The following is an 11,435-nucleotide window of genomic DNA, read 5'->3' as shown; positions in this document are numbered from 1 at the left end:
CATCTATATATACTAGTGGGCTACATCTATGCAAGATTTATGTGTTGTTATTACTCTGTTAACTGCTCAGGAAAGAGAGGTGAGAAAATGCTGAGGGTTGTACTAAAAATCTAATTTAGCCTCTTGTTTCTCTAAAATGGATATTTCTCCCTGGTGTTCATACAGAATTTACTTGCAGAACAGTTTGCAACTGAGAGCCCTTCTGTGTTCTCTGCCATTGTACAGCTGCACAAAACACAGACTGTTTGAAGCACAAAATGCGGATCTGTCTTTCCCATTCCTGGCAGGAATTTGGTGGTTGTCTGTATCCATTGGTGCTACCAGCTCTAAACCAGTGTACATGGAAACTGATCCTTCAAATAGAGGACTGTTTGCGGGAAAAGAGAACACATGGCCATCCTACTTCGGTTGTCTTCTGGGTCTCAAAATGGCACCTGAAGGCAAGGAGGGTGGCCTGGTAGGAGTACTACAGAACTGGCAGGGGGACTTCCACCTGAAATGAGCATTTTAAGAAGCACGTTACTTTTCTGTTTGAAGCCTGAAAGGATCAAGGAGTACGAATGATTGCAAAAAATGCTTCTGTTAGTGGCCATGGGATGCATCCTGACCATAAAGTTAGAAAGCCAAAATGGGGTGGTTAGAAACATGCTCAAGCATGTAAGATCACAGGGCACATGCGTTGTTTCCCTCAACTCCCTGGACACACGGTTGTGCGAACGTGTGGGCATATACTTGGCTTGAGCGAAGCCAGACGTGGGCCCCACCCATCCCTTGCCATGCCTGCCATGTGTGGGAAGGGCCTCCTGGCTATGGATGGATGGGGCCAGGCTTCAGGCCACACCAACCCTCCCATGGTCAGTGAGCCCAAGGCTCAATTGCTCAGGGAGCCCCCGTGTCCTACTTTACAGAGAAGAGGCCTCTCTCAGGGCCTTGCAGGTGGCAGGCCCTTTGTCTGAGGACATCCTCCACAAATGTGGACACCTGCCTGGGCCAAGCCTGGATTAAAGTCGGAGAGCCAAAGAAAGGAGAGGAGGGGCCCTGAACTTCCCCTGAAGAAACAGACACCTGGGTTGCCGGTGGGGCTTTCAGATTATGCTTTTATTATACCATCACCCCGCATCATTCACAGAATTTTGCAGGTCCTCCGATTTTTACATTTTCCAGAACATGTAACCTTCTTCCAGCGCCCGTTTTCTCCCCTGCCACTGCTGAGTTACTGTAGGGGTGCAGTTCATAATCTCGGCCACTAGGTGGCACAACACACCCAGAGGTCTAATACAGCAACGGCGCTTCCCTTTTAAGAACATCCAGAACACGTGTGCCCCACTCCCGGCCCGAATGTTCTGGTGTCTTGGAGGAGACTGAACTGTTTAAAAAAATATATTTCCCACAGCAAACATCGGCAGGAGGTGTGCTGCACTGCTAGGCAAGGTCGTTTCAGCGTGCACAGCTGCCTGCCGTTCCCACGGGGCAGCAGAGCCACCAGCTGCCTGTTGGAGAACCATTTCCAGTGGCAAATGCAGAGACACGCGCGCTGCCTACCCATTTTATGCACCGAGCCGCTCACCCCCCGCCTCGCAGCAGGGGCGATTCTGTTCGGGGAGGTTGGAGGGAGCTGTTTACTTGGGGAAAGGAGATGAAGTCACTGCTCTGTGCGGCAGCAGGCTAAATTTAGGCGGAGCTGCGAGGGGCGGGGCACGGCTTCCGTGGCGGGGTGATGATCCGAGCAGGCGGGGAGCCTGGTCCCGAGGAGGCAGCGTGCTCGTTAGGCAGGGAGCCCCTTCGGACGCCGCGCTGCCTCGGTTGCCAGGGGCGTGGGGACGGCATCGGGGCGGGGAGCGGGCGGGGGGACACGGGCGTCTCTGTCCTCTAGATCTCATCATTTGGTTAATTAAGCGGGCGCCGGACTCTGCTAAAGCCCCTGCCTTTGGAAGACTGTGAGGCCCCAGGGAAGAGCTCCCCGTGTTTGAAGTATGTCCAGTCCACACGTGATAAGTGAGCCCGCTTTCAGGTGCGAGTCTATGCCCACCCCGCTGGCCTGAGCCCGGGGGAGCTCGGCGGGGCTCGCTGCTGAAGAGACAGCCAAGCAGGCCTGCTGGTCATGCCCGCTATTTATGCTGTCCGATCTGGTCGTGCACCCAAAGGAGGTGTAAGCAAGCCTGGAAGAATCCCGAGGACCGCAGAAGTACGAAAATACAGCGGGTGGGCAGACTCCTGAGGGGAGAACCTCACAAAACAGCACACTGAGGTCTAGGTAAGCTCAGTGGTCATGGAACACTGACTGACAGGGAGATAATCTGGAAACTGGGTGGGAGAGGGAATGGAGTATCCAGGGGGAGGAACGGAGTATCCGGGAGCCCAGCATGGAGCTTGTCCTTACTTTCTTGCTATGCCAGTATGCCACATCCACATTGCTTGTGGAATTAGAACCCAAGCAAGAGGGGATTCAAAACAGAAATAGGAAAGCCAGCATGCAATTCATGGAGGGATCAAGATGCAATGATAACCCGAGGGTCCCGAGGTTCGGAGGCAGCAGCATGCCTCCTAAGATGGTTGACCAGGGCCAAGAGTGAGCGAACACCCGCGTCCTCGTGCCCTGCTTGCTTCCTGGAGGCCTCTGATTAGGCACAGTGGAAGCAGTGCTGGACCCAGCAGGGCCCTTGATCCGCTCCCTCTCAAGATAACGGGGAAAGAAAGTCTCACTGAGCAGGAGGAGAATTTAAAAGCAAATCCACTTTGCCCAGTTGAAAGGCAGATAGACTTTCCAAGGCTGATAGACTTCGCATGGCACAGGATGATAAGTGCTCCTCCAGCCAAGCAGGATGCTAATAATGCACCCAAAGTAGTTTAGTGGGGGCAGCACACAGAATCGCTGCCCAACTGACACAGTGGGATGTTTCTTGTCTCACAGCTCAGACTCCAGTGGGCTTCCCTAACGGAGTGTGAAGGGGCTGATTTATGCGCTGCACGTGCCCATGATGGCCCTTGGGTGAAGCATGGATCATTTGGCTTGGTGCCTATTTACAGCCACGTGGGAATTCCTGGAAGCCGCTTCTGCATCAAAAACTCATTATTTCTGGATTGCCCCAGGAAAAGCCAGCTGGGCAGAGAGACTATAAATGCACTGTGGTTTACATTTTCTTTGGCTTGCTGCCCTCTGATGGGAGAAAGAAAGGAAGAACACTGGACAGTGAACGAAGAGCCTAAATACCTCTTAGTCATTCTAAAAATGCTATTAAAACTCAGTGAGCAAAGTGTTTCCAATTGTAAAGTGTTTTACATGTTCAGAGAATATGCACATGTTTGACCTGCCACTGCAATAATGTGTACCTAAGCAGTAATTACATAGGCGTATTTAATAAAACGAGCTTAGCAAAATTTAAATATTATGCTTTGCCTGAAAATAGTTCAATAGAAGAATAATTTCCACAGAAGCAGACATCTTGGTGTGCTGCAGCAAAGACTACAAAGAGATGGGGGAAACCCGTGAGCAACCGCCAGTGTCGTGAAGTGCTTAGAGTGTGGGATGGGGACTCAAGAGATGCAGGTTCTAGTCCCCTCTCAGCCCCAAAGTTTACTGTGTGGCTTTGGGCTCTCAACCCTCAGTAAGGTGCTTGTGCATCACCTCTTCAGCGGGCTGGAGAGTATGCGCTGTTGATGACGATCACAACAACCTTGCTGAGGCACACACTGCTCCGAGTGCAATTTAGTCATGGCCTTCTTGCCAGTCCAGCAGTGATAATCTGCATCGATAGCCTGCTCCCCTTGAACACAGGCTGGAGGTAAATGCAGCTGTATCTTTGCTGCAGGCACATCAGATCTATCCAGCCTATCCAAGCCACGCCTGATTGGCGAGGATGTGCATCTGCAAGGAACCGCGTGCAGTATGAATGTTCTGGTCCATTAGCTGTCCATCTGAAAGCAGTCAGGAAAGGAGCGGGTGCACATCAACGTCAATCAAATAAACTGAACGCAACGGTGGCCATAAGCTGTTTAATGAACTGCCTTCGGTAGCTGTCCAGCTCAAGAAGCGACAGCCACGGGTTCCATGACTTCAGTTTTCCCTTAGTAGCACGTTTTTCTTTGGTGGCTTTTCTGGGTTTGTTTCTTGATAATGCATTTGTTTGTATACAGCTTAAATATAATACAATCCCAAAGTGGTTGAACCATGTGGAATATTGAGGGGACAGGAAATAGGTTCTCTTCTGAGAATCTTGTCTGTCTACTCATCAACATTTTATAAACTTGTATGAAGTGCATGTATGAGGTGCAAGCATAGCCTAACTGTCTGGGAAACGCACAAAGCTAATTTTATACTAGCACAAAGCTGCCAAGCTTTGAACTCCCGATTCATTTGGTTTACATTGATCTTGACGACATTCAAATCGGAGGCTGTGGAACATGAAAGGGAAAATGCTTTGTATGTAATTCTGTTTTCTTGCTGCACAGCATTATGGGAGGTGTTTGGAGAAGCAGAGTTGTGCATGCAAGTGGTATTTTTCTACACTGGAAAAACCCAAGTTGAGACTGCAATGGCACGGGCATTGCGGCTTTCATTACTGAGGTCCTTTGTGCATTTCTTTGCTTGCCGACCAGGACTACAATCAAGCACAGAGTTGGGCAGAACGGTTTTAATCAGGCCTAGCTGATGTGTTGCTGGCAATAGTTGCAGCCTTCCTCTCCTGGACTGGTTTGTCCAACTCTTTCCCCTCCACTGTGTGCTTCAGGGTGTTTGTGAACTAAGGCCCTCCTTATCAAATTCGGCATAAGTGAGTGTTGGCCTGGAGGCCTGGGCTTGCAAAGGATCTTGGGAAGGAGAAGGAGGGCTGCTGTATCCTCCATTACATGTTAAAGGAGTTCAGTGATGGATGCACAGGACTCTAGTCCCGATTGTGGCCGCGAGGTTTTGGGGCTTTCCTATGGGAGGCACTCACTGTGCACACCTGATCACTCCTCCAGAGCGTCTAACATGAACAAGGAAAGGCTGGTATTGAATTTTAAATTTTTAAATCACAGCACAAGGATTGGTTGGTTAATGCAACATATAGAAAAACAGACAAATACAAATGGGTAGTGTGGCATAGTGGTCAGAGTATGGGACTGGGACCCAAGAGATCTGGGTTCTGGTCCCTGCTCAGCCATGGAGCTCACTGGGTGACTTTGGGCCAGTCAGACTCTCAGCCCAACCTACCTCACAGGGTTGTTGTTGTGAGAATAAGATTGAAGGAGGGGGAGAATTGTATGAACCGCTTCAGGTTCCTTAAAGGAAAAAGGGGCAGATATAAATTAAATACATAAATGCCCGGGGTGCGGGGGACAGAATAAAGGTCATATTTTTCTTCCTGCAATAAATTGGAAGAAGAAGCTACAGCAACAGGTTACTTGTTATTCCCTTGTGGATCAGGCACCTGAAAGGATGGAAGGATCCCACCCACAGAAATAGTAGCATCTTGTTCTGTGCTGATGGCTAAAACACAAGACAAAACAAAACACATCTTCCCTGTGTATTGCTTATGGGCAACACAGCTCAGTAGCCACTCTCTGTGCCCTGCCCACGTTCCCCCACCATTCATCTGCCCTGGGCTGGGAAGCAGGTTATTTTCTCCTCCCAGAGTTTAACTCCCTTCCCTTTGCCAGCAATCCCCGTACAGGGACTCCTGGAAGGGAGGCGCGAAGCACTTCCTTCCCCCAGGGACCCTGGTGCAGAAATCGTGCATCCTATTCCCTCACCCGTCTTCAGCAGGCGGTGTGGGGGGGGAGGATGAAATCCGTCTGTGCTGAGACGTGGGGGGGGGCACACGTGTGAAGCCTTCTCCCCACCCTACATTGCATGCAGCCCTCAGGGCCCTAGGGCCAAAATGGTTAGCATCCCTACAATATAGATAAGAGACTAGGGCTCCCCCTGCCACATATATGCTGAGCTGCTAAATGTTGCGGGCAGCGTGAAAGAAATTCTTCCAGCCCAAAAGAAGCCGGAGTTTCTAAGCCAGGTTCTTGCTGCGGCAAGCTCTGCTCTGTCCCCAAATTGGGGCAAAGTTTGGCAGATTTTATCTGTTAGATTAGATGCATGCATGCATGCATCAGAGGAGAAACGCCCAAACTCTGGTTGAGTGCTGCTGTTCCGTTTGCATGGCTCTCTGTTTGTGAGAAGTAAACAACAGCGCCTTCTTATCGCAATGGATAAGATCTGTGGGCAAACAGACCTCATGGAATGGATGGCCCCTCCAGCTCAAGGGGTAATATTTGTGATGGCAGGGGAATAAAAGGGAAAGGCACGGAGTGCAGGAGCTGAGCAGGGAATACAGATTTCTCAGAGATGCCTACATGTATTAAGCCAAAATAATTCTTATTAATTTCAGGAGATTTCCAGCCCTTCTGTTTTTCACTGCTCATTTATAACATTTGTTATACCCATCCATTTGTTCTGCACTCACACAAACTCTTGGCCTGGGATGTTCAGGCTTCTTGCTTATTGACTGGAACCCACTGGGACTTATTTAAACCATGCTTTAAATAACCATGCCGGCAGCCATTTTGAATAGTCAGTCCCCAGTTGGGAGTTGCCTTGGTTTGCCTACTTATCCAAACCTGGGCAGCGTGGCTTGCTGGAGGGGTAGACAGCCCTCTAATACCCTGTGACCTGTTTAAGGTTCCTGGCTGAATCGGCCGTCTGTGTTCCTCTGGACATACTCTTAGTGCTAACACAGCCTTTTTTCATGGTCAGGATACACTAGAATAAATTTGCAACTCAAAATATTGCAAATTCCTCAGAATTTTTCTTTGCAAACAGAGTTGATGAATATTTGCTGTATTCTTTTATTGTTCAGCTATTTGCCATATACTCACAGAATATTTTGCATTTGAAATACTTGTGATGCTGGATTTTGATATATACAATGACTGATATTTGAAAGTATTTGGTATTATGTGATTGTTGGGAAGGAGCCTTAGCATAACACGACATCACAGGCTGTGTGTGGAAAATATTCATTCTCAGCCTCTGCCGCTAAAAAGAGATGTTGGCAGAGCTGAAAAGCACTTCTGCCTGCAATCCAGGAAACTGGTGCCGGCCAAGGTAGAACAGTGACAGACCAGATAGGACAACTCTCTGATTCAGTACAGTCTAAAGTGGTCAGGAAGTCCCAACAAGCAATAAACATGTGTCAACTTCTGGAGTAAAACTTAAAATGTAAATCCAAAATTTGAATTTTCACTGAATGCTGAATATGTGCAAATATTCTTCTCGGCACTAGTTTGGGCCAAGGGAGGGCCGGCTGAGGTGAGTGACATTCAGTTCAACAAAGAGTGCAGGGATGGGAAAGGAATGATCATTGGACACCTTCCCTCTGTGCAGGATAAACAAATGTTGGACCTCTGCAAAGCCAAATCGCATTAGTGTACCCGGCAGCTTTCAGATGACTGTGACGAACCTGCCTGGATGCTCCCCCACGTACATTGCCTGGGTTGCGTGCCTTCTTGTTTCATTCCAGCATTGCTCCATTGTCAAAAACAAAGGACTGGGGGAATGGCCCGCTCCCCTTTCCCGGCGCTATTCCATTTATTTGCCAGACTGACAAGGGCCAAGCAACGACAAAATGACCTTCACCATGCACTTTCCAGCTAATGTCAGAAAGAAGCGCATTTAGATAACAAAGCCTTCCCAACAGTAATTGCTGGCTTTACAGTCAAGGCTGTTAGCTGAGTAAAAATAGAAGTGGTGGTGGGGTGGAGGCGCTTCCTGCAGGAACAGATGAGTTGCTGTTTCATTGTGATAAGCCCCTCGGAGAACAAGCACCCGAGTAGGCAAGCTGCGTTAGTCACTCCGAAGAGCAAAAGACCTCAAGAAGGCACGTACTGCAGCTGCTCCCGATTGCCTGAGCTCACTGTGGCAGTCCAGGTGCCGCATCCTCAGCGGTGCCCAGATTTGGACTCAGCCCCCCTCGCAGGAGCCCCTCTGTCCTCTGCCATCAGGCATCTCTGGGATGAGTTTGAACTGGCTCAGTGTGGTTTGGGGTTCAGATGGACCCCTCCCCTAGACGAGTCTGGTCACGGACAGCTGTTTGAGGAACTGGAGGCAATTGTGTCAAGGTCAGGGTGACAAGAAAGTTTGGAATTAATAGTATTTCTGAAGGTAATGCACATCACTCGCTTGGCTTGAAACTGCAGCGGTTTAAAAGCTCAGGCCTCTGAGAGGAAGGACAGTTGCCCATTTTCTTGATGCCACGCACATTTCCCCCTGTGTAAGGTAAAAATTGATTACCCTGTTCATTAGATTACATCTGAGTTGATGCTGCCCTGAAAGCAACCGTCCTGCCCCCACTGCCCCGGTGACTTACAAATTAAATGGGTTAAGGCAGTTTAGAAACTTAAAACAACACACAGGAACATTAAAAACAGGACAAAATGATTTTTTAAAGGTGGGGGTGATACTAATATATTTGCAAGCACTCAAAAACAAAGTGAAACTCATGATTTTTACAGCCAACAAAAAGGCAAAAAAGAGTAGGCTGCCTAAGCGCTTTAGGGACAGAGTTCTACAGAGTCAGGATGCCACCACAGAGAAGGCTCTGTCCTGTATTCTCACCAGCCTAGCTCTCTTGGCTAAAAGCCCCTGCAACAGTTCTGAAAATGTGGGCAGGTTCATATGGCATCTTTATGCAGGTTAAGAGAGTGTACATATTGATGCATTTGGTCATTCCTTTGTTTATAGAGACAAATTTTATCCGATGAGCATTTGCCTAATTTGGTCTAGTGTTTTAACTGCTTCTTTTTATATTCTATTGTTGGTTTGTTTTTATAATTCTGTATTTCATTATCTAAAGGCTATTTTTTTTCTTGTAAAAACGTGTTAACGTGAATTGTTGATCTTGAAATTGTTGTGGGATCTTAGAACTGTTGGGGATCTTGAAATTGTTGTAGATCACAAGCTGAATATGAATCAACAATGTGATGTAGCTGCAAAAAGGACAAATGCTATTTTAGGTTGCATTAATAGAAGTATCACTTCCAAATCCCACAAAGTACCAGTTTCACTTCTCTCAGCACTGGTGAGACCTCATTTGGAGTACTTTGTCCAGTTCTGGGCACCACAGTTCAAGAAAGATGCACAGAAGCTTGAAAGGGTTCAGAGAAGGACAACAAAGATGATCGACAGACTGGAAACAAAGCCCTACGAGGAGAAACGGAAAGAACTGGGCATGTTTAGCCTCGAGAAGAGAAGTCTGGGGAAGACAGCACTCCTCAAGTACTTGATAGGGTGTCACAAGAGGGAGGACAGGATCTCTTCTCAATCATCCCCGAGTGTAAGATGCAGAATAACTGGCTCAAGTTACAGAAGGCCAAATTCTGCCTAGATGTCAGGAAAAAATTCCTGACTGTTAGAGCAGGATGACAGTGGAACCAAGGGAGGTTGTGGGCTCTCCCACACTAGAGGCATCCAGGATGTGACTGGACAGCCATCCGAGAGGGGTGGTTTAACTCAATGTCCTGCACTGAGCAGAGGGTTGGACATTATGGCCTTCTGGCCCCTTCCAGCTCTACTGCTCAATGAGTCAGTGGTTTAGGGCAGTCCACACCATGAACCGCTGGAGTAGCACATACCTTTTTTAGAACGGGCTGAACAGTATTTCTCCAGTCTGATGAACCAGCCAGCCCCAGAGCCTGTGTCTGGCAGAACTGACTTCCACTTGATGGGCCTCACCCAGCCCAGTTCCAGTTCCAGCCAGTGAATTCAGTCCTGCCTCTGATGTCAAGAAGAACAGAACCTGGGGTCAGGATATGTGCTGGAGGCCCAGGGACAGGGCTCAAGGACCAACCACATTGTTGGTTTTTTTCCTATTCTGCTTGACTGGACAATTTAACCCCAGGCCTCATCAGGAAAGGGGTGGGTTGCTTCCCAAGGCCACCTGGCCAGGTGCTATTGCCTTAGCCTTTTAGGGCTGCAGCTGGAATGAAGGCCAGGTGGGAGATGCCAGGCAAGATGGTGGGCCACCCTGGGCTTGGTTACTGGGGATCACCCTGGCTGGCAAGGGAGGGGAGAATAAAAAGCAGTGCATGGGGGTCTTTATCTCCCTCCAGACAAAAAACTGCCCTGAGGTGTTTGTCTGACTAACATTGCCGGGCTCCTATTCATGGAGACGCATTACCAGGTAATGTAGAGAGCGGTTAATTGTGTTTTGTTGTTTTTCTGTCAAGGCGATGTGCTGAAAAGTCTTCATCCTCTTGGGAATTGGGGCCATAATTGCCTTGGTGCTTCACTCCTATGCCTTAATTGTGCTCTGAGCTCTCTTCCTTCCCCTTTTAAATCCTACGCTCCGTCCCCTTCTCCTTTTAAAGGCATGCTTTCCTACTCTGGGTGTGGCCGTCTGGGGCTAATTGGGTTGTCCACTGCCACCCCTCACCCCCCGGCCGGTTTATGTGCAGCACTTCAGATGCACCCCAGCTGGGGAACGAGACTTCAGGCAGGCCAAGCTTCCTCCAAACTGGAGCGCTCCATGCTCTGGAAAGGATCCTCGCAGCATTGCAGATGTGCAGCCCTTGCCGCGATCCTCCCTCTCTGCCAGTCAAGCTCTTCCAGACCGATCTGTGAAAGACGCCAATGAGAGCTAATGCGCTCTTGTGCTTTTTTCATAAAGAAGATGCTCATTAAAATGTTGAAGCTGTTGTTTTTAACACTCACCTTCCGCAAGTGAATGCCAGGAGTAACAGATATTGGAATTAAAAGCGGCTGAATAATTTCTGCTGCTTTTATGGCAATTTGCACAGCATACACCTGCTGTATCTTCTAATGAGAGAAAGACCATCTTGGCATTTTGTGCACCTATGATCTAATTAGGGAGAGTAACACTTAGCTTCTCATCTTTGCAGTTGCTGAGAGAGTGGCACCAATATCTGAAAGAGACAGATTTGTGTAGAATTTTGCTCTGTGAGAGCCAGTTTGGAAAATGCATATTAAATACCGATGTGCGATGTTTGAATGATATACACTGAGAAACTGCTATTGGGCATGTCTCCCTAGCATTTGTGCCAAATAAGCAGATACACTGAGAATTTCAACTAGTGTGAAGAGAGCTTTAAGGTTTTTCAGATGCTTAGTTAAGGGTTCACAAATGCACTCACCAGCTTGCCTTTAGTAAGGACCCGTTTTGCTTTATGTATTTCCTTATTTATTAGATTTATATCCTGCTTTTTTCTTACAGTGAGCTCAAAGGGACTGACAGCATTCTCCTACTTCTGGTCTCAGTCTTATTCCCACAACAACCACCCTGTGGGTGGAGAGTCTGTGACTGGCCGAAAGTCACCCAGTTGGCTCCATGGCTGAGCAAACTTGAACCCAGGTCGCTGGAGCCACAGACCGGCAGTCGTAATCTCTACAGCACACTGGCTTTGCTGAGAGTGAGGAATCAGGAAGAATCCCTCCCCACCGCCTCTGCCCG

At 48.4% G+C, this 11,435-nt stretch overlaps 1 long non-coding RNA gene across 1 annotated transcript; it reads left to right on the top strand.

Moving 5' to 3' along the window:
- The first annotated feature begins 1,910 nt into the window (after window positions 1-1,910).
- On the top strand, window positions 1,911-3,257 carry LOC123032959. The gene is made up of 2 exons (XR_006416556.1): window positions 1,911-2,254; window positions 2,912-3,257. It is a non-coding gene; the product is annotated as an uncharacterized LOC123032959 (long non-coding RNA).
- The last annotated feature ends 8,178 nt before the right edge of the window (window positions 3,258-11,435 follow it).

Source organism: Varanus komodoensis, unplaced genomic scaffold (genome assembly GCF_004798865.1).
Source record: "Varanus komodoensis strain SLA01 unplaced genomic scaffold, ASM479886v1 scaffold1, whole genome shotgun sequence".
In the NCBI taxonomy this organism is placed as follows: Eukaryota; Metazoa; Chordata; class Lepidosauria; order Squamata; family Varanidae; genus Varanus; species Varanus komodoensis.
Note: the sequence above shows the minus strand (reverse complement) of the source record. Positions and strands in the feature narration are given on the sequence as shown.